Source organism: Gopherus flavomarginatus, chromosome 2 (genome assembly GCF_025201925.1).
Source record: "Gopherus flavomarginatus isolate rGopFla2 chromosome 2, rGopFla2.mat.asm, whole genome shotgun sequence".
Taxonomy (NCBI): Eukaryota; Metazoa; Chordata; order Testudines; family Testudinidae; genus Gopherus; species Gopherus flavomarginatus.
In genome coordinates, this window is record NC_066618.1 from 235,502,409 (window position 1) to 235,529,402 (window position 26,994).

At 41.1% G+C, this 26,994-nt stretch overlaps 1 protein-coding gene and 1 pseudogene across 3 annotated transcripts in view; one reads left to right on the forward strand and one right to left on the reverse strand.

The window, feature by feature from the left end:
- The window catches only part of NKAIN3 (sodium/potassium transporting ATPase interacting 3), a 564,816-nt gene that overhangs the window by 195,546 nt on the left and 342,276 nt on the right, over window positions 1–26,994 (forward strand). The gene's annotated exons all lie outside the window — the stretch shown is intronic.
- On the reverse strand, window positions 24,665–24,746 carry LOC127046042 (uncharacterized; annotated as a pseudogene).

The following is a 26,994-nucleotide window of genomic DNA, read 5'->3' on the forward strand; positions in this document are numbered from 1 at the left end:
AGTCTTTAGATCAAGATTTGAAGATTTCAGTAACTGAGCCAGAGTTTTTTGTCCTACTGTACGTGTGGGTAGAAGAGATTCTGTGGTCTGCAATGTGCAGGAGGTCAGACTAGATGATCATGATGGTCATTTCTGGCTCTAAAGTGTGTGAACCTATGAGTAGGACTTAGAGGATCATCAGGAATCAAGGCCTTCGTATGCTATGCACTTAAGACAAATATAATAAAAAAAAATCCCTGCCCCAAAGAACATGCAATATTAATACAGACGGTAATGTATAATTGAAGAAATTAAAGACACAGAGTGAAAGCTGACAGAGCAGATGGCTGTTCTGTCCACTTCTTTATGGACACTGAGATTGACATTGTTCCAAGATCACAGGTATCAATGAACATGGTGATCTCCAATACCTAGTTTTTTTGTGAACTTTTACAATGTTTATTTTTGCAAGATTATTCTGTTGTTTTCAAGATAGACTAGAGATAGAATTGCAAGGTTTATTTAAGCCAAAATGAATGTGAATCTGTCCCATATGATACAACAAATAGTGGTCTCAGCCCAAGTTTCATATTAAAAATTTTAGGCTCCATTTTTATTCCAGTTATATTGATCTAAATCCAAAGGGATTCCAAGAGTCACTGAAGTGTAACTAATTTCACAATTAAATATTTTATAATATGATCATGTATCAGAGGGGTAGCCGTGTTAGTCTGGATCTGTAAAAGCAGCAAAGAATCCTGTGGCACCTTATAGACTAACAGACGTTTTGGAGCATGAGCTTTCGTTGGTGAATACCCACTTCGTCAGATGCATGTACTGGAAATTTCCAGTTTATGCATCTGACGAAGTGGGTATTCACCCACGAAAGCTCATGCTCCAAAATGTCTGTTAGTCTATAAGGTGCCACATGATTCTTTGCTGCTTTTATAATATGATCAGTGTTATTAATATTATTAAAGTCCTAATCGAGTGTGTAAAATTTTAGCAAAACAATCTAGTCACTGGGAGAAGATAAGCAGAAATATTACATTTTTAAAAAAAGGGGAAAACAAATGGCATAATAATTTTATGTATTTAACACTGAAGCAATTATTGATTTTACAGTGAGAATAAGCTCAATAGTGTTTTCTGGTCAGAATACAATTATATGAGAATTCAACTTTAAAATGATCAAAGAGTTATGTGTGGTGTTTTTATAACTTTTTTGTTACCGTGAAGATTTATACGGCTGTTCCCTGGATAATGTGGAATGAGAAATTAATGCTGTCTGCATGTTACCTGAACAATAAGAAACCAGTGCAACAATACAAATCTCTGGCTTGAGATCCTTGATTATATACATTTCAAAGGGGCATTTATAAAGGCTGCAGTTATTACCAATGATTTTCATGTTACCAATGAGTTTATTTACTTTCCTTGCTAACGGCAGTTATTGGGTTGCATCAACCACTAAAGAGAAGGAAAGTTCCTCTGAAACACCAGAAAGGGTGTTGTTTGAGAAAAAGTCTTTGGACTGGGTATGAGGAGAGAATATTAAACACTGCAGCATGAGAGATGAAAGCCATGAGCATGAAGCTGGGCCCACTGAAGCCAATGGAAGCTTTGCTATTGATTCCGATGGGCAGAGGCTCACTCTCCGCAGGAATAAGGCTTTCATAGCTGGTGACTCAGTTCTGTGCTGTGGATGTGGAGTAGGTCAGCCATGGTTTAAGAGTTGAGTGGTTTGGAATATTGCTTGTGCTGCTACTGCATGTAACACATCAGGCCAAATCCACAGACGTCACTCATGCAAAACTTTCTGGTAGCCAGTAGTTTCCCTTGAGTAAAGACTTTTGGATTTTTCATTTTTTAACGTACACTGCCTTCATTATAATGCTTTCTTTATTAGGATTCCATTGTATTAATACCATTACAGAAATAGTATTACTAGGATTTCCATTGTTCAAAAATTGTCTCCTTATGATTTATACTGGTTCAGTTAATACTTGCTTGAACAGAAAATATTCAAACCATTCCAATAATCTTGTATTTGAACACTGTCAGATAGACTGAAAATTAGCTGAAGACCTGGTAACAACAAGTAATGTTAAACAGCGGAGTATAGAGTTACAAGGAGCTGTCTAGTTTTGCTGCAGACTCTGTTATGTCTCCACTTAGTTAATATTTTCACTAATGGTCTAGAAAGAAGAGAGACCCAGCATACTAATGGAATTGACAGATAATTAGTTAAATTGGGAGGAACTGTAAACAGCAATTAAGATAGAAAATTAACACAGAGGGAGCTAGAAATGTTATGAATATTGGTGACTGACAAAGTAAGATTCAGATTAGAAAAATACAAAACTATACACACTAGGATAGGGAAATTAATAGTTTTGATTCCAAATTGTCTCGGACAACATGTAATTCTATGAGCAAGTTAGTGATAGAAAGGTAAAGGAAGTGTCATTTGATTAGTAGTTATCTACAGAATCATAATTTCAGTGATGCTACCCTCCGTATTGTGGCAAGAGGGGACTCACTGCCTTCCACACCTGTCTCCAAATCCCCCAGTCATTGGGAATTTTGATAATGGGTTGCATCGAGTATCATTCAAAAGCCCTTTCTCCCATGAAAACAATAACCAAAACGTAACAGACCTAGAACAACTATGTAGATATGTATTCAAAGAAATATTCAAAAATCAACTTTTTAAATTATACTTTAAGAAAGGCATGTCAGACATGTAAACCTCACAAAGTTAAACTGTGGCCCTTAACTGATGGCACTGTGTGATCAGTTAATACTCAGAACAAGATACCTGATTCATTTTTTTTAATGTTACAGACTACTATAAATCAAGTTGACTTGCCATCATTGGCAAAAGAAAGAAGCAGTTCAATTGTATTGATCATCCGCTTTGTTTACTGTGCCAAAAGAGTTATGAGGCACTGGTTAAGATGCCAGCATCCAACCAGAAATTGCTGGAATCCATCCACAAATCGTATGCATATAGTTACATAACATAATTAATTACAATCTCAAAGTAATTTATTACAAAAACCTTGTTTTTACTTTGGTCTTGATCATTTTCAGGCATCAATGGGGAGACTAAGAGTACTGACTAGCAGCTAAATCTTTGGAGGATACTCTGGAGGACTTGGTTAAACACAATGCTCTGTGTCATCTTACATGCTGTAAGAAGTGCACCCATAAACTGAATTTAGCAAGGTTGGAAACGAAGTACATTGAGCATTATCAAGAAGTTGAATGGTCCAGGAAAAGTGCCAGCTGTTGGAGACTTGACTTATACTGGGTCCCATGGCATGCATTTTGAGAACACCTGCTTCTTCTGTGGTAAGCTGGAAGCCTGAAGGTATCCATTAAGCACAGTTTCAATACATGAAACTGGTGAGAAACTATGAAGCAGTCATTCTTTTTAAGAACATTGCATCGAAAATAAAGGGGGTACATTGACCCAAAAGACCCAAAAGACCCACAGGTGTAGGCCATTGCATACCACATCGAGTCCCACTCTAAGAATGTGATGCATCAAAAGGTAAAAGCAACAGAAACAATTACTGATTTTACTACTGCAAACTGTGCAACTCATCTGGAGTTCATAAATTGCCTCGCAGAGGCTCTAATGATTGGGAAAGTGGTGGTGATGGCTGATGCAGAGGATAAGTACAGGAAAATATGTGCTTTGAAAGGGATTGAAGAGGAACAAATACTTAGCAGAAAGGCTCTTAAAACATTTATTGAAGATTAACTGTGGGATAGGGACATAATTTGTATCAGTCCTATCCACAGAAATGAATCTCAGCACATATCCTTAAAAGCTGCAAAAGACATGGTGCTATAAAAACCAGAAGAAAGTGCTGATATCAACAATAAATTGTAGACACTGTGTGCAGCTACTAAATTTTTATGGAAAAGGATTTGTTCTCAGAACACATGGGATTTTCAGGCATACATAGCTAATGCCAAACCTGAAAAAATGACTCCAAGTGATCTGTTCTACTTCTTTAAGAGGTATATCTGTGGTCGCAGTGACTTCAGCAGCAGCAAATCTAACAGTAAGCAAGTGGAGCACCAGGCTGCCATTTTATTGCAAAGCCTCATGTACAAGTACTTGAGTGAAGGGTAGGTTTCCAACACCTACACGACAACTGTGTGACATACATGTGATCTATCATTACTGGGGGCTGTTGGTTTAATAATTCATTCCAAAATCCATAGCAAATTGCTCATGTAGCATAATGAGGTTCTTCACTGCATGGAATGGAAAGAAGAGTTTTATCTTTCCCCAGATCTAATCAAAGGTAGATTTATATTTTGTGCTCCCAATAACTTAGATTTCCTTGAAGACACAGCATGCTACAGTTATGGTCTGCTATCAGAAGCATATTAACGAGGACCAGTCCCAGTCTCAAATGCAGTCTGGACCAGCAAAGAACCATTCCTTGAAGGAACTTTCTGACTCCCTTACTTTCCTACCAATGGCCAGAAATTCTGAAGCCAAGAAGTCCAGTTTTCCATGAAGCACCAGTTAAATTCACTATAGTAGAGCTTTCTACATTCACTAATCTTGACCTTACTTGGTTATGGTGGGATACACTCCAGAGGCAAAAATCCATGAGTGTGGCTTCAGATGAAGAACGAGAAGACATATCTTCAAGTGCTCTAGACCCCCAGGACATGCCATACTGCATGATTTCAGAGTAAATGTGCATTCCAACATGGTCAGCCTTTAACTTGGCACTACATGAAGTACCAGACTGAATGACCCATGTAGGCATACTGCAAGTCATGCATGCTAGCCCCACTGATAACTCAGTTCTCTCAGAAAAATTAATATCAATAAGGGGTGCATTTATACCTGCTATCAAGACAGCAAATTATCGTGCAGTGGGATGGCTCTGTGAGCGCATCCAAAACTACCCTCATCTACCAAGAATCAATGGATCTGGGAGGAAGGACTGATCACACCAGTTATGTCTGAAATACCATGCGCTTCTGAATCAGTCCTTCAGATAATCAAATGTTTGTGTGCAAATACCAGAAGCTCACCACCCTACAAATGTTTGGCCAGCAGCCTGCCTTGTTTGGAAATATGCAAGTGCAGAGCAAATGAGGACCAATGTGTCTAGCAGTAGAACCCTAGATGGAGTTGACACTGATGATGACTGAAGAATAAATGTTTTCAGTCCTACATGTCAAGGATAACTTTTCTAGGGTTACCAAAGATTAATGTCTTTTATATGAGCAATACATCTCCGGGTTAACGTATAATGTTTAAAAATGTTGATTTTTATACATTTTCTTTACTTGGGCACATACCTGCAGAGCGGGCTCTAACTCTTCAAGGAAAAAAAAGAGCGTCACCCCGCTATTAGACACCCCCTCCATGGACACCACACTGCTGAACCCCCCCAGCGTCATGCCACTGAAGCCCTTACCCCCCAACACCGCGCTGCTGAAGTCCCCGCCCCCCTGAGCGCTGTGGCCCCCCAGCCCTGCTCCGCCGAAGCCCAGCTCCTCTTTGTGCCACGCTGCCCAAGCCCCTGCCCACCCGAAGCCCCACCCCCCAAGCATCACACCGCCTGAAGCCCCCGCCCCTCCAAGTGCTGCGCCGCCCAAGCCCCCACCTCTCCAAGCACCGTACCACCCAAGCCGCCGCACCACTGAAACACCCCTCTCCCCCAAACGCTGCCTGGCCGAAACAAAAACAAACAAACAAAACCCTCCAGCGCCGCCTCACTGAACCAAACAAAACAAAAAAAACAACAACTGAGCACTGCCCCTCCCCAAGTTGCCGCCCCAAGCATGTGCTTGGTCGGCTGGCGCCTGGAGCATTCACATCTGGTTATCTATGTAGTTAAATTGGGTATGTGCAATTTTATGGGTGCAACTGAGTGGACCTATTTTAAATAGGCTCATTACTGTACAGTGCAAAGTAGCAGAGCCATATTTTATGGTTAAGGAATGGTCTTGTGGTTAAACTAGACAACTAGGTGTCAGGACAATTATATTCTATTCCTGGCTCTGCCACAGACATTTTGGTATGATCTAAGATAAAATGCTTACTCTGGTGAATGCTATTTGCCTACCCCCTAGAGATGTTGTGAGAATAAATTCATTAATTTTTAAGTGCTCTGAGATCCTTGGATGGAAAGTGCATTTAAGAGCAAAGTATCTAATTCTAACCCATAGAAAAACAAAGGTTTATATTGAACATAGGCTGGAAAATGTTTTGAACTGAAACTTCTATTTTGTTTCTTGAAAAATGACATATCAAAATTTTGAATTTTTGAGATCATAAATTTAATTCCACCCCCTTTTCCCCTTTTTCCACTGGGATCAATAAAATAATCATTGTCAAGATTCCCCCCGCCAGACACACACACTCTTTCTTCTCTCTTTTTCCATTTTGTAACTTCACATCAAAGTAAAAAATTCAATTAAAATCTGAATGAAATAAAATTTTCATTATATTTTGTTTTGAAATTTTCTGGTGAAAACTTAAAAATTCTAACAAAAAAATTGTGAGTGAATATTTCTTATGGGGATAAAAGAGCTTTTTTGACCAGCTCTAAGTCATAGCACAATGGGGCCATGATTCTGATTTGGGCCTATCAACACTGCCACAACACAAATCTTCTTCATATAGCTGATGTAAATGTAGAGCAACAACTGTAAATTTACTTTTAGATGGTTAAACCAGATAATTGTGTCTGGAGTAGCAACGTGTGTTGCTGTGATGCCTCGTTTGTATTTGTGAATTGGAAATTTAGTTGTTATATGTTCCCTGGTCTGTTCTGGGTGACCACAGTTGCACACCAGAGAGTCTTTAATTTCCCATTTATGCAGCAAGTATCTGCATCTGCCATGGTTTGTGTGGATGTGGTTTGGGTTGTCCATGAGCTTTGTGGGAGATCAAAGCCAGGGATCTTCTGTGCCAAGTCTTGCATGAGGTGTCTATTTGTGGCTTCTTGTGAACTCCATTTGGCTTTCCAAGCTTCATCAGGGTTGAAGTTGCATATTTCAAAGTTAAATGCCTGGGTCCAAAAGGGCTTATGCGACTTCAAGCAGTGGTGAGGGATATTGTTAAGGTCTTGGTGTGTGGGAAGACATTCATGTTTCATCCATTCACCATGATGCTGCAACCCTTTAGGAATTCCAGAGGATCATGGAAAATAAATGTCTCCCTATCTACCAAGACCTTAACAACACAAATAATAAATAAGTTGAGGTGAAAGAAGAATACTTCTTGGCCTGGTGCATTGGTACAAAGTAGCTGGGCAGCTATTCCTCTGCCATGGCTACTACTACAACCCATGTTTAGCACTCAGCAGGATGGAGCACTAAATGATCAAATCTTTGAAGCTACCAAATCAGTTCTGCAGGGATGCAAAAAAATGAGTGGGTGTGAGAAAATCAACTTGTCCAAACACATCAGAGGACTTGCTTGTGCATTTTTTCACATGCCCATTTGAAATTGTAGGCCAGTTCTCAAGTGATAACTGTGTTTTGATCTTAGTTCTTTGCAAGCCTGTCTAATATCTGAGAATTTACTCTGTGTGGCAGCTTTTACAATCTTGGATGATATCTGAGGGGTATCTGTGTGGCACCTGTCACAAGCTGCAAACTGACTTTGTGGAACCTTTTTACAGTATGTCAGTTCTAGTACCATGTGATACCTGCAAATGGGCTGTGCCATATAGTATCTCACTCTGACCTAGAGAAGATGCTGCACAAAACTCAGTTATTTTATAGCTATTTGAATATATAGCGGTGTACTTTGCAATCCTATCTCACCGTTAGGTAGGCAACTCCATGCTCTGGATGTCCCTAAGCCTCTGACTCTGAGATGCTGACACTGGAGAACAGGGACAGGATCTCTCAATAATTACCATTCTGTTCATTTCCTCTAAAGCACCTGGTATTGGCCACAGTTGAAAGACAGGATACTGGGCTAGCTAGACCATCAGGCTGACCCAGGGCTGCTGTTATGCTCTTATCAGCTTGGCAGAACTTGATTTTTATTTTATAATTTTGACTGATAACGTTGATGTTTGGTCTTAAGCATTTTTTAAATTTTTATCAATTTAATTTTTCACAATTGTGGAAAGTAGTGGTGGTGAGGGCTCAGACAATTATTTGATGAAAGTAGATACCGAGGTATAAAAAGGTAAAGCTTTATAAGCCATTAAAACACAAACTGTTAACATCACTAACAGGGTCAGCACCTGCCTCTTGTGAACCCCCTCCTCCCCCAGTCAAGTGTGAGCCTGCTGTTTCTTAGTTTTTGGAACAAGGTGATACCCGCCTCTCATGGTCCAACATGGCTCATCGCAGTACCCTCCATTGGTGTATCCTTTTCGGCAACCTCCCTCCAGGCTCAGTCTTTAACCAGACTGACAGGGCCCATCACAGTACTCTCCCTTGGTCTGGCTAGGTTCTGGGCTCAGTCACTGCCCGATCCCTGAAGTCAGCCAAGAGCTCCTTCTTTGCTCTCCCTCCTCCCCCCAGTCTTCAGCAGCTCTCCCAGGGCTCAACCCTGCCTGCACTGAACTGTCCATGGTCCTGCTGCTTTTCCTCCCAGCAAGAAACCTGGTCCTCTCTCTTCCAGCTTCAGGCAGCAACTGACTACTTGTCTCTGGTATCAGAGGGGTAGCCGTGTTAGTCTGGATCTGTAAAAGCAGCAAAGAATCCTGTGGCACCTTATAGACTAACAGACGTTTTGGAGCATGAGCTTTCGTGGGTGAATACCCATTTCGTCAGATGCATGTGGTGGAAATTTCCAGGGGCAGGTATATATATGCAGGCAAGCTAGAGATAATGAGGTAGTTCAATCAGGGAGAATGAGGCCCTGTTCTAGCAGTTGAGGTGTGAAAACCAAGGGAGGAGAAACTGGTTTTGTAATTGGCAAGCCATTCACAGTCTTTGTTTAATCCTGAGTTGATGGTGTCAAATTTGCAGATGAACTGAAGCTCAGCAGTTTCTCTTTGAAGTCTGGTCCTGAAGTTTTTTTTGCTGCAGGATGGCCACCTTAAGGTCTGCTATAGTGTGGCCAGGGAGGTTGAAGTGTTCTCCTACAGGTTTTTGTATATTGCCATTCCTAATATCTGATTTGTGTCCGTTTATCCTTTTCCGTAGCGACTGTCCTGTTTGGCCAATGTAAATAGCAGAGGGGCATTGCTGGCATATGATGGCGTATATTACATTGGTGGATGTGCAGGTGAATGAACCGGTGATGGTGTGGCTGATCTGGTTAGGTCCTGTGATGGTGTCGCTGGTGTAGATATGTGGGCAGAGTTGGCATCGAGGTTTGTTGCATGGATTGGTTCTTGAGCTAGAGTTATTATGGTGCGGTGTGCAGTTACTGGTGAGAATATGTTTCAGGTTGGCAGGTTGCTTGTGGGCGAGGACGGGCCTGCCACCCAAGGCCTGTGGAAGTGTGGGATCATTGTCCAGGATGGGTTGTAGATCCCTGATGATGCGTGGGAGAGGTTTTAGCTGGGGACTGTATGTGATGGCCAGTGGAGTCCTGTTTGTTTCTTTCTTGGGTTTGTCTTGCAGTAGGAGGCTTCTGAGTACATGTCTGGCTCTGTTGATCTGTTTCCTTATTTCCTCGTGTGGGTATTGTAGTTTTCAGAATGCTTGGTGGAGATTTTGTAGGTGTTGGTCTCTGTCTGAGGGGTTAGAGCAGATGCGGTTGTACCGCAGTGCTTGGCTGTAGACAATGGATCGTGTGATGTGTCCGGGATGGAAGCTGGAGACATGAAGGTAGGCATAGCGGTCGGTAGGTTTTCGGTATAGGGTGGTGATAATGTGACCATCACTTATTTGCACTGTGGTGTCTAGGAAGTGGACTTCCCGTGTAGATTGGTCCAGGCTGAGGTTAATAGTGGGGTGGAAGCTGTTGAAATCATGGTGGAATTTTTCCAGAGACTCCTTCCCATAGGTCCAGATAATGAAGATGTCATCAATGTAGCATAGGTAGAGAAGGGGCGTGAGTGGACGAGAGCTGAGGAAGCGTTGTTCCAGGTCGACCATAAAAATATTGGCATATTGTGGGGCCATGCGGGTGCCCATAGGGGTGCCACTGATCTGGAGGTATAGATTGTCATCAAATTGGAAATAGTTGTGTGTGAGGATAAAGGCACAGAGCTCAGCAGCCAGTTGTGCTGTGGCATCATCAGGGATACTGTTCCTAACAGCTTGTATTCCATCTGTGTGTGGGATGTTCATGTAGAGAGCCTCTACATCCATGGTGGCTAGGATGGTGTTTTCTGGAAGGTCACCAATGCATTGTAGTTTCCTCAGGAAATCAGTGGTGTCACGGAGATAGCTGGGATAGCTACACAGACCACAGTGAGAGATTATGCCATACTCTATCAAAGAAACTGAGGAACCACCTGATCAGCATCCTATACAGCAAACAGGAAAACATCAAAAAAGAGCTCTCCAGCCTGGAGACTCTTATTAATAACCAAACTTTCATACAAACGGACTTCACCAAAATAAGACAGGAGATCTACATCACTCACTTCACCTTTCTACAAAGGAAAAAGGACTGTAAGCTGTCTAAACTCCTACCTGCCTCATGGGGCCACAACCGTGGGACCCCCAACCCACCCAGCAATATCGTCAGTCTATCCAACTACACACTCAGCCCAGAAGAAAAGTCTGTCCTATCTCGGGGACTCTCTTTCTGCCCTGCCACCCCCACCAACATGATACAGTTCTGCGGCGATCTGGAAGCCTACTTTCGCCGTCTCCAACTCAAAGAATACTTTCAGGACAACATTGAACAGTGCACTGATACACAGGTACCCTCCCATCAACAGCACAAGAAGAAGAACTCCACATGGACTCCTCCTGAGGGTCGAAATGACAGTCTGGACCTCTACACTGAATGCTTCCGCCGACGTGCACAGGCAGAAATTGTGGAAAAACAACATCGCTTGCCTCATATCCTAAGTTGTGCAGAATGCAATGCCATCCACAGCCTCAGAAACCACCCAGACATTATCATCAAAGAGGCTGATAAAGGAGGTGCTGTTGTTATCATGAACAGGTCTGACTACCAAAAGGAGGCTGCCAGAGAACTCTCCAACACCAAATTCTACAGGCCACTTCCCTCAGACCCCACTGAGGAATACACTAAGAAACTGCAACATCTACTCAGGACACTCCCTGCACTAACACTGGAACAAATCAACATACCCTTAGAGCCCCGACCAGGGTTATTCTATCTACTACTCAAGATCCACAAACCCAGAAATCCTGGATGCCTCATCATCTCGGGCATTGGCACTCTCACTGAAGGACTGTCTGGATATGTGGACTCTCTACTCAGACCCTATGCCACCAGCACTCCCAGCTATCTCCGTGACACCACTGATTTCCTGAGGAAACTACAGTGCATTGGTGACCTTCCAGAAAACACCATCCTAGCCACCATGGATGTAGAGGCTCTCTGCATGAACATCTCACACACAGATGGAATACAAGCTGTTAGGAACAGTATCCCTGATGATGCCACAGCACAACTGGGTGCTGAGCTCTGTGCCTTTATCCTCACACACAACTATTTCCAATTTGATGACAATCTATATCTCCAGATCAGTGGCACCCCTATGGGCACCCGCATGGCCCCACAATATGCCAATATTTTTATGGCCGACCTGGAACAACGCTTCCTCAGCTCTCGTCCACTCACACCCCTTCTCTACCTACGCTACATTGATGACATCTTCATCATCTGGACCCATGGGAAGGAGTCTCTGGAAAAATTCCACCACGATTTCAACAGCTTCCACCCCACTATTAACCTCAGCCTGGACCAATCTACACGGGAAGTCCACTTCCTAGACACCACAGTGCAAATAAGTGATGGTCACATTAATACCACCCTATACCGAAAACCTGCCGACCGCTATGCTTACCTTCATGCCTCCAGCTTCCATCCTGGACACATCAAACGATCCATTGTCTACAGCCAAGCACTGAAGTACAACCGCATCTGCTCTAACCCCTCAGACAGAGACCAACCCCTACAAAATCTCTACCAAGCATTCTCAAAACTACAATACCCGCATGAGGAAATAAGGAAACAGATCAACAGAGCCAGACATGTACTCAGAAGCCTCCTACTGCAAGACAAACCCAAGAAAGAAACAAACAGGACTCCACTGGCCATCACATACAGTCCCCAGCTAAAACCTCTCCAACGCATCATCAGGGATCTACAACCCATCCTGGACAATGATCCCACACTTCCACAGGCCTTGGGTGGCAGGCCCGTCCTCGCTCACAAGCAACCTGCCAACCTGAAACATATTCTCACCAGTAACTGCACACCACACCATAATAACTCTAGCTCAGGAACCAATCCATGCAACAAACCTCGATGCCAACTCTGCCCACATATCTACACCAGCGACACCATCACAAGACCTAACCAGATCAGCCACACCATCACCGGTTCATTCACCTGCACGTCCACCAATGTAATATATGCCATCATATGCCAGCAATGCTCCTCTGCTATGTACATCGGCCAAACTGGACAGTCACTACGGAAAAGGATAAACGGACACAAATCGGATATTAGGAATGGCAATATACAAAAACCTGTAGGAGAACACTTCAACCTCCCTGGCCACACTATAGCAGACCTTAAGGTGGCCATCCTGCAGCAAAAAAAACTTCAGGACCAGACTTCAAAGAGAAACTGCTGAGCTTCAGTTCATCTGCAAATTTGACACCATCAACTCAGGATTAAACAAAGACTGTGAATGGCTTGCCAATTACAAAACCAGTTTCTCCTCCCTTGGTTTTCACACCTCAACTGCTAGAACAGGGCCTCATTCTCCCTGATTGAACTACCTCATTATCTCTAGCTTGCCTGCATATATATACCTGCCCCTGGAAATTTCCACCACATGCATCTGAAGAAGTGGGTATTCACCCACGAAAGCTCATGCTCCAAAACATCTGTTAGTCTATAAGGTGCCACAGGATTCTTTGCTGCTTTTACTTGTCTCTGCTGCTTCTTTTTATATGGTCCTCCTGACCCCTGATTCACCACTCCAGCAGCCTCTCTGATTGGCTGCTTCCCCTACAGCCACTCTAGGCCGCCTGGAGGACTTCTCCTCTACTCTTTTCTGGAGCGGAGTCAGGTAGGGCCAGCAGGGAGCCTCCGGACCCAGTCCTCCCTGTCACAATCACACATCAAAGTATGCAAAAACCTGGCCTGGAGTGTCAGCTGCTGGATCTGGAGCCCAAACTGCACTTTGTTCAGCATTACAAACATTTCAGAGTTACAGACAACCTCCATTCCAGAGATATCCATAACTCTGAGGTTCTACTGTATGTGTACTTTGAGTTGGCAGGTGAACTTAGAAATGAACAAAAGAGCTTCAGGAGAAGATCTGAGATGAATGGAGAGAACACTGCTGGATAAATGGAGAGTTCTACTACATAACACCACCTATCTTCTCTATATACTGCATGCTAAAAGGCAGCAACACAGCTAATTGGAGTGTGGCTGGAAATGTGAAGGTAAAGGCAGATAATAGCTAGATCCATGGATGGTAAGGAGGGAAATAGATAAAGTTTGTAGTAACACCACAGGCACACTGCTAAATCGATAGAGGTTGCCACAGAGGTCACTATGGGAGAGAAACCAGATGGTGGAGGGTTGTGTATGGGGAGAAGTAGCAAAATAATTCATCATAACATAAATTATGTAGAAATTAAAATATGTGGGATAATGTTAACCATTTATATACATCTGTGACTAAAATGCATTAAAGTGGCAAATATGTAGTGTATGATAATCGTATGTACTTCTTGATTTATCAAAGTGTCTTTATAAAGTGGCAATTCCTTATTCCTAAATATTTGGTTTTATGGTGCTGATTATGCATTAATTCATCATCTCTGATCAGATTTAGACTGCTAGCAAAAATACCCTGAGGCTTGATAGACACTATTTCATATCTCAAGCAATATCACACCATTTTCCAAGTTAGGTCAACAGTGAAACAGTCAAGGGATTGACTTCACCGTCCATCTTCCTCTCAAAGCAGAGCATCAGTTTTGTTAAAGAATGCTAATATACTTATCATTAGCTCAGTTCTGCAGGATGCTGAGCATAGAATGCCATTTGCTTCTATTGACAACTTTCTAGGAAGCACTCAGTACTTTTGCAGCGCTGAATCCTCCATATACAGCTCAATAAATTCTTAATCAGGCACTTTGGAAGTCAATGAGAGTTTTGTCATTTGTTTCAACAAGTGCAGGATCAGACCTTAATAACACATGCAGAAGAGAAGGACTTAAGCTGGGGCATTGTTTTTCTACCTTGCTGAACCTCTTTCTCTAACTATGTGCTTCTGTATTTGTCCAAGGATACCCTCTGCCTCAGAATTCCCATTATTTTTAACAGGTTACCAGGATGTTCTTATACATTCATATGAGATATAAATGCTCTTTTAGCTTCTCTCTCTCTAACTAAGTCCCTCCTTAACATTCCCTATTTGGGAGAATGAGGAGCTGTTCATAGGTGATTAAGTTTACTTCTTTGCTCTATGCGTATAGTGTGCTAGAATACAGAGTAGCACCTTCATAGCCAGATTTTGTAAAATCCTTCTTATTACAGTCAGTATAAGAATGCTCTTTACAACCCTTATATCTAAAGTTCCAAAGTAATAGTATTAAAATGTCAGCACATTGACACTAATCTGTGTATTAACATGGTACCTTGCTCTTGCCAGTTATATAATAAGACTATAACTCACATTTCTTGGAATTTAGTTCTCATTTACTCCCTCTCCGTGTTTTCCACAGAAAGTATTCTGCAGAAAGCATTATAGAGTGTGCAGTAACAGTAAATTATTCGTAAGATAGACACCGTTGGTGAATTACTTCTTATAACACTGGGTCAAAATAATTTGTTGAGTTGTTGTTCAATCTCATCTTTTTGTACTCGGCAAAAAAGAGAGGTTTAAAAAAGAACAGTTGTCCTACTTTTTGTTGATAGTGGCTGGCAGGATAGCTCATGGGATGTTGTGTGTGTGTCAAAGCTGCAGAATCAGATATCTGATACAAAATTTTGGTACTTGAAAATAACAAATGAAAAAGTTGTGGTGCAAAGAACATGCCACAGATAATCATTTGCAGCCTCCAAAGAGCTTGCAGGGATACCTGCTGCTGGCAGTCAGTCCAGATACTCAGTTATGCTTATCAGAATTTATGGGGTAACAGCAGACAGCAGGCTAACCTGTTGGAAGCATTAGGCGTTCTTTATTATGCTGAAGTATGAACAAAGGGAGTTTTAATTTTTTCCCCCAATGACGATGCACTAAATTATGTTGCCTTAGGATGCGTAGGTTCAACTTATGTTCTTAACAATTGAAATTGACCAGTTCAGTTATAACATAATGGACAACCTCACTTGTCTTGCTGCAGCAGATTGCTCTGGGGGGGTTCTCTCCTTCTTCCTGCTGGGAGGTGGGAGTGCCAACTGTTTCTCCCCTGCCCTCTTGAACTGCCTCAGAAGGGACAAGCCTGGCTGCCCGTGGAGAGGGAGGAAGAGCTGCAGGGAGGGAGAACAGATGAGGAAGGTTGAAGTTAGAAATTTACTACTTCCCAGCTGGCTTGTCCTCAAATCAAAGGGCTGCAGCAGTGCTGCCAGAGTGTTATAGCAATGCTTTCATTTACACAGGGGAAGGAGGCCCAGAGGGCATCTGCTGACCTTTCTGCCCCTCATATCCTAAGCTAAATAAACCATGAGACTGAAAGCTGAGGGATGGTGTTACTTTACTGTAAACAGGAAGCACTTGGAAGTTGTTGGTTTTATGGAGAAATATCTAGTGATTAAATGTCAGACAGGTTTCTCCTTTCAGCCAGATGAAATGAGAAGCTGAGGTGTTCAGGTTTATTGTTGGGCTATGTCTGAGTTCTAATGGCAGCAGCAAATGGGGGTGAACTCCAGTGCAGTTGGTGGGATCCTTTTCTGCCCTGCACAGGAAGAGAGGAAGCTTGCTCTGTTATAGGCATGGGGAAAGTGAGGGGGTGCTACATGCTTTCAGGGCCTTTCTCATCACATTTGTTTCCAGAAATATCCCCCCCCCAGGGTCCCTGTTGTGCTTTCCCCCATTGGTTTGGGGAAACCAAGTGGCTCCCCTCCCTACTTTCCCCTGTTCCATGAAGCAGGATCTCTGCAGAATCCAGGTAGAGAGGTTTCTGTAGAATGTAAAAGAGGAGAGGCAGACTCCCTACTGCTGTGGATGCTAATATGGAGGGTGACATAGTGTGCATCATTTTTATTATAAAATGTTCAATGTTTCACTTTATACCTAGGAGAGAGTTTGTTGATCTAAGATTCAGGTTTAGCAAACCTCACCTCGCTGGACCTACATGCTTACATCCCAGCTGAGTTGGTCTCCACCCTGCATCCTCCTCAGGCACTGTGCCATTTGCTCTAAGCCTTTCAGAGGATACATTAAAAACAATCTTTTGAATGGACATTAAAGTTTCCTTGGCATAGTTCATAAGGCTAGAGGTTTGGCCCATGTCCTTGACCAAAACTAACCTGTCTCTGTTCTCTACCCCCTATACTATGTCTGATTCAGAGCACGGTGAAATCAATAGAAAGATTCCCGTTGAATTCAGTAGGATTTTGATTAGGCCCCTATTGTGCAAAGAACTGTGCACTAGCTAGATGCCCTCCCTGCACTCAGTCTGAGTGTTCATTTTGGTGGCAAGTTATCCGTATACTCTAAAGCACAATTTCTTAGTGTTTTTAAAGCTCAATGACTCTACTGGGTTCCGTATAATGTGCAAAATATGCTAATTAAAGAACAAAAATCATCTACTACCTAGGAGACTTTAGAATATAACTAGATGAGTGGATACAATATAATGAACAGATATATACTGGTTTTTGGATTAAGGCCATATAATCTATAAATTATTACTACACAGCAAATATATTTTAACAGGTTTTCTCCTTTATCTTCATCTTTTTACATGAACACTATTATACATAAAAAGATAGGGAACGTTTAAGATCCTTTAACCCATAACCTATCTCTTATGTCTTCCTTTGCTGTGCATTTGCTGGCATTTAAATAAAACAACCAAGGGAGTCTTAAATGCCATTATATGCACATTCATTCCAGCTATTTTTGGGATTGTATAGGTCAACCAGCCAAGAGGCTCAATCTTAGTGTTTTGGGATCAGTTACAGCTTCATTGGAGGGTTGAAATTCAATCTTAAATCACTGTTCTGTGACGAATTGGCACTTTGGGTTTTTATTATAATAGTTGGCTTGTTCCTTGTCCGGGCTACTCATGGACTGTAACTGCATTGTTATAGTGTCTATTTGGTACAGCTGTAGTAGTCAGGCTGTGGTATTATACTGGCACATGCAGTGTTCTAGGATGCAAGATCGTTTGATGCAGCTTTCATGTCATTGAGATCAAGGGGCATTAGGAAACAAATAGTAACAGATTCTCTCTTCTGCACTGCTTGGTGTGATTCTAAAATAATTTACTATCAACTTTCTGGGCCTGGTCCTGAAGTCCTGACTGAATCAAAGTTCCCAGGGATTTCAGTGAGAGTTTTGCCTGAGCTAAGATTGAAAGATCAGGCCCAATATGTTGAATGTACAGAATTTTTTCTTCATAAAAGTAATCATTATAAGGCTGCACTGACATCACCAAGGTCCTGCAAACTTTTTGAAGTCAACGTAATTTGAGAAAATGTCATGTCTCTAAGAACAGCCTTATAGAAAGATCAATATTTTAGAATATATAGCACTTTATTTTGTGTTTGCTTAATAGTATGTAAAGCAGTGCTATAAAAACAATGAGTATTTACCAAAATATAATGAAAAATACATGTTAAGAATTAGGTTCCTTTCAGTCTCATATAATTATTCTTGCAAAGCCAAACTTTCAAAAGAGCTCAGTTCCTGTTTAGACAGCCCAATAAGGCCAGATTGGCACCCAGAAGCTCCCATTGTGACATTTATGCCAGCTTTTGAAAAGAGCTAAGCTCTTTTCAACATCTGGCTCCAACTGTGGGTGTTGAGGCCTTTGAAAATATGTCTCTTAAGGATTTGTCATTAATTTATATTTGCAGCGGGTTATGAATTAAGAGTGTTAACAGTACACAAAAGCATGGAATGACTAATCTCATAAGAGAAATGATTCACAAAGCATCCTGGTAGCCACAGAGAAAGAAAACGTAATGTTTTCTGCACTGCTATAATGTATGCAGAAATAACTCTCCTTTATAATATCTGTTTATTAAAAGAACCTGGGTAATACTGTAAATAAATGCCTGGTTATATGTTGGCATGAACGTAATTTTCTCTAGACAAGGATTGATACAGTGTTGTGGGTTTTTTTAATAACTGAATATTTAAGCTCTCAGTGCATATTACTTTCTAGCTCCATACCTCTTTCTTGGGTTATGATGTTCTCAAATAATTGTTTCTGTGAATAAAATAACCTGAATAACAAACATTGTTTGTGAGGTAATGATGAGATGCAGTATACTTATTTTCCAGGTCTTCCTAATGAGGTCCATATTTATTTCACCATAGGTACAATATTTGTGACATCTTTAGCACACATATAGTATATGCTGTATGTCATAGTATAATTCCCAAATCTGAACCTTTGCGTCCAAAATATGGGTACTAGCATGAAGTTTCCTAAGCTTAATTTGCAGCTTAGATCCTGTACTGCTGCCACCAATCAGGACTTAGAGTAGAGCGCCTGACAGACTCTGGTCTCCCCCAAACCTTCCCTGGGGGCCCCAAGACCCAAATTCCTTGAGTCTCATAACAAAGGGGAATGAACCATTTCCCTTCCCCTTCCTCCCCTCCAGGTGTTCCCCCCCCAGCTCCTGGAGAAATATACAGATTCAAGCTCCGTGAATCTAAACAAAGGGATTCCCCCTTCTCCTTTCTTCCTCCCAGATCTTTCCCGGCCTGGGTACACTAGAAGATCACCATGATTCAAACTTTTTGAATCACAACACAGGGAAATCAGATGGGTTCCCCCCCTCCTTTTCCTTCCCTGTTAAGTACAGACTCAATTTCCTTGAGCCTAAACAAGGGGAAAAATCAGACAGGTCTTAAAAGTAAAACTTTTAAATAAAAAGAGAGAAAAAAATAAAAGGTCTATCTCTGCAATTTAGATGGTAAAAAGTTACAGGGTATTTCAGCTTATAGACAATAGAAAGAAAGCTTTCTCCAGCTGTCATAAACAGATAGCTAAGGGTTAATGTCTCTTTCACCTGAAGCACCTGACCAGAGGACCAATCAGGAAACCGGATTTTTTCAACTCTGGGTGGAGGGAAGTTTGTGTCTGAGTCTTTGTTTTCTGTCTGCCTGCTTTCTCTGAGCTTTGGAGAAGTAGTTTCTGCTTTCTAATCTTCTGTTTCTAAGTGTAAGGACAAAGAGATCAGATAGTAAGTTATATGGTTTCTTTTCTTTGGTATTTGCATGAATATAAGTGCTGGAGTGCTTTGATTTGTATTCTTTTTGAATAAGGCTGTTTATTCAATATTATTTTAAGCAATTAACCCTGTATTTTGTCACCTTAATACAGAGAGACCATTTGTATGTATTTTTCTTTCTTTTTTATATAAAGCTTTCTTTTAAGACCTGTTGGAGTTTTCTTTTCTGGGAAATTTCAGGGAAATTGAGTCTGTACTCACCAGGGAATTGGTGGGAGGAAGAAATCAGGGGGAGATCTGTGTGTGTTGGATTTGCTAGCCTGATTTTGCATTCCCTCTGGGTGAAGAGGAAAGTGCTTTTGTTTCCAGGACTGGGAACGGAGAGGGGGAGTCACTCTGTTTGGATTCACAGAGCTTGTGTCTGTGTATCTCTCCAGGAGCACCTGGAGGGGGGAAGGGAAAAAGGATTATTTCCCTTTGTTGTGAGACTCAAGGGATTTGGGTCTTGGGGTCCCCAGGGAAGGTTTTTCAGGGGGACCAGAGTGCCCCAAAACACTCTAATTTTTTGGGTGGTGGCAGCAAGTACCAGGTCCAAGCTGGTAACTAAGCTTGGAGGTTTTCATGCTAACCCCCATATTTTGGACGCTAAGGTCCAAATCTGGGACTAAGGTTTGACACCAGCAGAAATACAATTTAGAATACTTTCACCCAAATACACAGTAAAACTCTACCAGCCAGATACACAGTTGCAAATACAGAAGAACAATTAAAAAGACTAAACTGTCTTTCTACTTTTGTACTTACAAAATTGGAGCAGAAGATTAGAGAGCCTGTAGGTATGTGTGGTCACTCTCAGAGCCTAGAGAGAACAAAGCAAAAGCCCAAAACCCACAAACAAAGGCTTCCCTCCACCTAGATTTAAAAGTATCTTGTTTCCTGATTGGTCCTCTGGTCAGGTGTTTGGGTCCCTGTTTGTTAACCCTTTATAGGTAAAAGAGACATTAACCCTTAACTATCTGTTTATGACACTGTAACATTATGGTTGTACCTACTTCCTTCAACAGTTATTTCAGAGAAGAGGTTGGAAGATGGACCATTGCCCAATTCCTGAGATTTCCCCTAAGAGAGCTTTGCTAGTTGAGCTATGAGCAAAAGGCATCACATTAGAATCACAGAATCTCTTTTAAAAAAACTAATACATTTATTGTATTATATCTTCCTTTCTCTTTCACTGTTTCTGTGTTCTGGCCTCCACTAACCTTTGTCACTGCTCTTTGTACCAAGTTCTTTCAGCAAGAATGTCATGTATTTCTTTTGTATTATATGTTACCCACAGTCCCTTACACCCACTCAAGTGACAGCCAATTACCCATTTGACCAGCAGTGCAAATTCACTTTTGATATGATGCTACCAGTTTCCTTTTCTTTAACAATAACTTGTCTGAAGACGAGTGGTTTTTCTTTTGTCCAGTGCAGCTGAGCTTACTGCAAACAATAGCGATTTGGTTAGAATCACATAATGGTCTCTGAATCTCAGTAACTTTCATGCCACATTATTTAATAATTTTGTTTAGTTATTATAAGGGACAGCCCTTTTCAAAATCACCCAGAAGCTGATACTTCACTTGGACAAGTTAGTTCAGCAGTCAGACCGTTCAACTAACACTGAATATCCTATTGGAGTTTCTCATACTTTGGATCCAAATGTTCTTTGCTCCATCTATACCTCACGTTGTCCTGTATGCTGTGAGTCTCATCAAAGTCAAGCACACTAGTAACATTCTAAAGGTGAAGTAGGAGAATAGAATATGTACTCAAAACGTGTTTTGCACTTCCTTTGACGTTGCTCAGTCTCTGATTCAACTAATTTTTGTTGTCTCTCTCTGGCTTTGATTGTTTGCGCTGCATCTTAAGGATTCTGAATTTTAAATATTGAATAGGCCAAACATTTTTTATTCTTTCCAGCGGCTTTAAACAATAAAAAAGTTGCTCTGGCACTGTGATCTAAACATTTAGCTTCACTAGTATACTAGCACAGAGTGGGGAGCAGCAGAACAAACGCTGTTGTGAATGCTCTGTGGTTCTGAGAGGCAAAAGGCTAACGTAGAAAGTAGATGGGATCTTCCATCAATGTCTGCAACCCAGCAATCACAGAAAATGAATAACTTGGAGTACATATCATACGTTTCCCCTTTGTCGATGGCCTTATTACCAGATTGGTCTGCCATGGTGGAACTCAGGTTTGAATTACAAGGGGGCCAGGTGAACTGCATGGGATTTGATTTTAGTTCTGATGGCTGCCGAATAGAGTACTGCCTAAAATCAAGATGAGCATGAATTTTGTAAGACTCCCGTTTTCTAGTGAGCCATGTGTGATAACAAATTGTCAGCATCAGCCCTTGTGGAAGGATCTGGTAGTTCTTAAACGACACAGTAAATCTAGAGAGAGAAAGGGAAGCAGTTTGTTTTGTTGCTGTGTCTAAAGAAACCTATTTTTTTACAACCACTGGCATTCAAGTACTACAATGAGTAGTGCCTTAGAAAAACCCATGTTACTAATAATTATTAATAATAATCATCCTTATTCAATACTGATTCTCATTCTCTCCATTCTATTGTTTTAGACAAGTTCCAGAATTGTAGCTGAAATTTAAACTCTCTGGCCTGTAGTTTCATGGGGGATGGCTGTTCATTTGTTTTTATTGTATTTTCTTATTTTGTTTTGCTTTTGTTTAAGACTAGGGAACCATAAAACATATTTGAGAAAGGCCACAGATTTTGAATATTTTAGTAGAGTCTTACAACTATTTTTATTTAAAAAAAGCTTTTGATACCACATGTTGATGTAGTTGTAATTAATTAACTTTACTCTTTCTTGGTAGATTTTGAGTAGGGTGCATAGATTGCTGCTGAAAGCAAGCGTCCTAGAAATAAAATGTATACATTATTAAATATTATGCATTGTTTCTACATAAACAGCTAAGTGGTTTTGTAATTTCAAATACATAAAAGATAATACATTTCCAAAATTATAAACCCAATAATGTACAATACATCAGGACCACAGATGTTTTTAAATAGTGCCATTTTAATTTGGTATTATGAAAGTAAACATTTGATTGTAAGGCTTTATGAAGCATCCTTCTTTAAATGCAAAATCTTTCAATTTGGCACTTTCCATTCTGAAGGGTATAGAACTTATAATAACTGGTCTCAAACTAGTGTGCCTTTTATAAAAAGGGTCTTCTCTTTATAATGTAAAATTGAGTGTTATCCCTGAGGTTGAAGGCAGAAAAGGAAATTGAATTTTCACACTCATTTTGAAAAGTTGACTTCCTAAGTCTGCTGTGGTGGCTCATCACCCAGACAAGCTCTGATTTGTGCTTGGAAAGTTTAATAAGACTGAACAACTTTTGGAGGACTGTTCTCTATGGGGGTTAGCTGTTTGTGCTTACGGTCAGGCATGTGGTCTGATTACTTTTTGTTCTCATGTAGCCTTCCTTACTGCTGTTTGACCCCTTATTTTGCATCATCATAAGCAAGATATGTGATACTGAAAATTCTCCCCACTCACATTGTAAGTGAAGTAAGGTTTCTCTGAGGTGGTTCATCTCATCAAACCAAGCAAGACTCTAAATTAATATAAACCCAATCTCTTTCTGGTTTTCAACACAGAAAATTGAAAGGGTTTGGCAGAGGCCAGAGGAAAATGGCTGAGCACTATTGAGCAATATTATTGCCGCATAGATTTGCAGCCTATCAGTACCCTTTCAGTGCACTTTGTAGGAAGAAGGATACAGGAAAAGGTAAGACAGACTTAATGAAACATAAAAGAAAAAATCCAGTCAAAAATCGGACTCATTTTTATTAATAGATTTTGTATAATCCCACTATGGTGTCCTGTTGCTAGTCCCTCTGATATCTCCACTCACTGAAGTAGTGCCCTTTTCATCATAGGAGTGGACCTTCCATCCTTATAACTACTATAATGGAACATTAGTAACTGAAGAACACAAAGAATTGCAGTCAGTCACAAACAGAGCAGGTGAGAAATATAGTTTATCTTCTGCGAATTTTTGAAGAAAGTATTTTTTAAGCTTTCATGAACATTTTTCACTAACTTTTTTTTCTGGTTTTCATTGCCTGAGAACTGAAAAATTTTGGTTTTCAAAAACTGAGCACCACAGAGTTTTTCATTTTGATTGCCAAAACCTGAAAAAAAAAATTAGGGTTTTGTAATTTCAGATTTTTGATGAAAGCAGAATTTTTCTTGTGAAAATTTCTATTTTGCAAAAGGACATTTATCAGCAAAAATATTTTGGTGACTTGTCAACCAGCTTATAAGCATATGGCTCCAAATTCCTCCTTATAACTTTTCTTTACCTACCAGTCCTTACTATCTGGCATGGATTAGGTTGATGGTCACCTGTGACTACTGAAACTACTACTTATTCAAACCGACTTGTTCCTACTGTTACCATAGCCACGCACTTGCTTCTGCCGCATTTGTCTGCTTATTCACATGTAACTTATTGTTTAAATTCAAGTTGTGAGCTTTCTGGAGCAGGGATTGTCTGGGTGAGTTGCTTGTATGGTGTAAAAAGGTGGGTGGTCTTAATCTCTGTTTGGGAATTACTTTAGGTGCGACTACAATAGAAATTATAATAGTAGCTGCTGTATCTTTTTTAGTGCATTTGGTGCATGTGAACTAGAAATGCTGTCGTTCTGTTACCATAAGTGTTGTTATTGTTATTAGTTATTTGTTTTAGGTAATGCCCACAGTGTGCTATGAAGTTTCCAAATGCACAAAGAAGGTTTTATAACCTAGAAGAGGGTAGATTTTCGAAACAGCACAATAGTACTACCCATCCCTTTCCTCTCAAGACTTCTGTAGATCTTCACCAGTAATGCATTCTGTGGTTTTCAAGGATAGTAACAAATAATTTTATTAACAGGAGAAAACAGCCCAACAAATGACGGTCAGGTGAGCTGCTATGTTCAGGAATTCGGCCTTTACACTTCTATGGCTAATAGGAGACAACTAAGTGAGGAGAATAGATACAGAGTTTAAAGCAGATAGAACCAGGAGGCCCTCACACCCCACCAGCCAAGCAGAAGAGGGAGTTATGGGAGTCAGTTGCTCCCCACATACCAAGCTAAAGAGGTGGGTGGGAATTCTCCATCTGGCTTACTAGAGAAGGGAAAAGTTTTCAACTAGCAATAATCACACCTCAGATTAACTTCATTGGCTAAGATACTGCCACTGCACATGCTCTCCCTGCTCCCTCTTATTACCAATCTATTGTGAGTGATAATTGTCACCTATATATATTGAGCCAGGTGCTCAGTGGATGTAAGTCCCATGTGGCTCTATTGACTTTAAAGGAGCACAACAATCACACCAGCTGAGGATCCAACCTTTAACCATTTAATTATTTTAGATGTAACATATTAACCAAGCTGTATATAGAGGCCAAGATCCACAAAGGTGCTTAGGTAACAAAGTCCACGTTCTGGGCATCATTGCAATCCACAGACCTTTGCTCAGTTACTGCCTAACCTGTAGGAGCCTAAAGTTACTTGGCATCTAAATTTTCACTGAAAAAGTTTCCTAGACTTTTTCTGTCTATGAGCAAGTGCACTGCTGCCTCACTCTGGGCATCTGGATGCCTGTCTCCTGCCTAACTCCCAATTCTTCCATGAACCAGGGAAAGATAGGGGGAGGAGCACCTATCTCATCCACAGGGCCCAAACCAGTAGGTGTGTTCAGAGAGGCTGCCTGCTGGTTCAGGTCCTATTCAAAATCTGGCCAGAGAAGGAGTGGTGGTGCCATCCGTCTTATAATGAATAGCCCAGGGGTTGGAGCACTCATGTGGGATGTAGGAGACCAGTTTTCAATTCCCCCTTCTGCTTCCTGGTGAGAGAGGATTTGAATAGGGACTCCTATACTTCTAAGAAGCATGCTCTAACCAACGAGCTATGAAATTTTTTGATGTGGGGGCTCCCTCAATCTCTAATAGGGTGACCAGACAGCAAATGTGAAAAATCGGGACAGGGGATGGGGGGTAATAGGAGGCTATATAAGAAAAAGACCCAAACATTGGGACTGTCCCTATAAAATCGGGACATCTGGTCACCCTATCCCTGGCTCAGAGGGAGAAAAATCTGAACAGGTATCTCCCACAGCTCTCAGGAGAGTGCTCTGACCACTGAGCTATGGGACAATCTGATGTGGGGGCTCCCTCATTCTTACCTGTAGAAGCTGTTTCACTTCAGATAAATAATGGAGAAATAATGACTCTGTAGTCTGATTAGAAGACTCAGATTCCAATCACTCTGCTCCAATGACTAAGTATTCCTCCAAAGTGGAACAGTTTCAGTAAGAGACCAGATGTCCACGATTTTATAGGGACAGTCTCAATTTTTGGGTCTTTTTCTTATAGAGCTTCCTACTATCCCCGACTCCCTGTCTGGTCACCCTAGCCAGAGAGGTGGGAGGGAATTGAGCCTGGGTGTCTCATATCCTGGCTGAGTGGTCTGACTGGAGGGCTTAAAGTTAAAGTGGTCACCTCCTTTTCCAGCCATTTTGTGCAGAGTGAGGCAGGCACCTAACTTTCTTGTAAGAAATGGCTTATGCACATAAGCTGCCTAACTCCAGGAGAAGGATTCCTGGTTGGGGATCTCTAGCAGAGATAGGGGCCTCTCTGCAGCCTCCCGGACTTAAGTCTATCTCTATGGTCTTCCAGTGGCTAGTTTAGACGGTTCCCAAACTAGTGTGCTAGCTTTGTGGATTGCATTCTTAAGCCCTGCTCTCTCCTCATTGATTGCATAGGGAACCTAGGCACCTAACTGTGGCATTATGAATTGCAGTATTAGTCCTGTGATTTTCTAGACACTTAAAAGTTAAGCTCAGTATGGCAGATCTAAGTTCCTATGTGAATCCAGGCCAGAAAGATGAGATCTTCTTAACAGGTACAACGGGCTGAATTTTAAAGAAAATGGGCCAGATTCACTCTCTGCTAAACATGTTCCAAGCCTATAAATGAATATGGTCCATTATGTGGAAAATAAAATGTTTTAACTAAATGATATACTCACATGTGATACTGATTTAGTTGATATCCATAGGGCTATACACCCTCCATCTACCTAAGTATCAATATTGTAAGTGAATATTTTGGTAAATTTTAGGGTATGTAACAAAATAAGTAAAATCAAGTGTAACAAACTCTGGCATACATAGAAATTCTATCGTGGGATTTTGTTTAAATGCTCAAAAATGTTTTGCTACATCTGGAAAAATATTGAAACAGATTTAACCCTCAACAAGTGCATTGCCAGAAAAGCTGGTTTTAGTATCTTTACCGCAATTTTTGGATTATCAAGAGTGAGTGCCGGAGAGTCAAAATACTAACATTGCTGCAAAGGTGTTTAAAAACTGTATTTGCAAAGAGGGGTGGGGGGCAAGGTTCTAGTCCAGACTTTTTGCTAGCAATGATCATGGTTTTAAATTTATAGTAGCA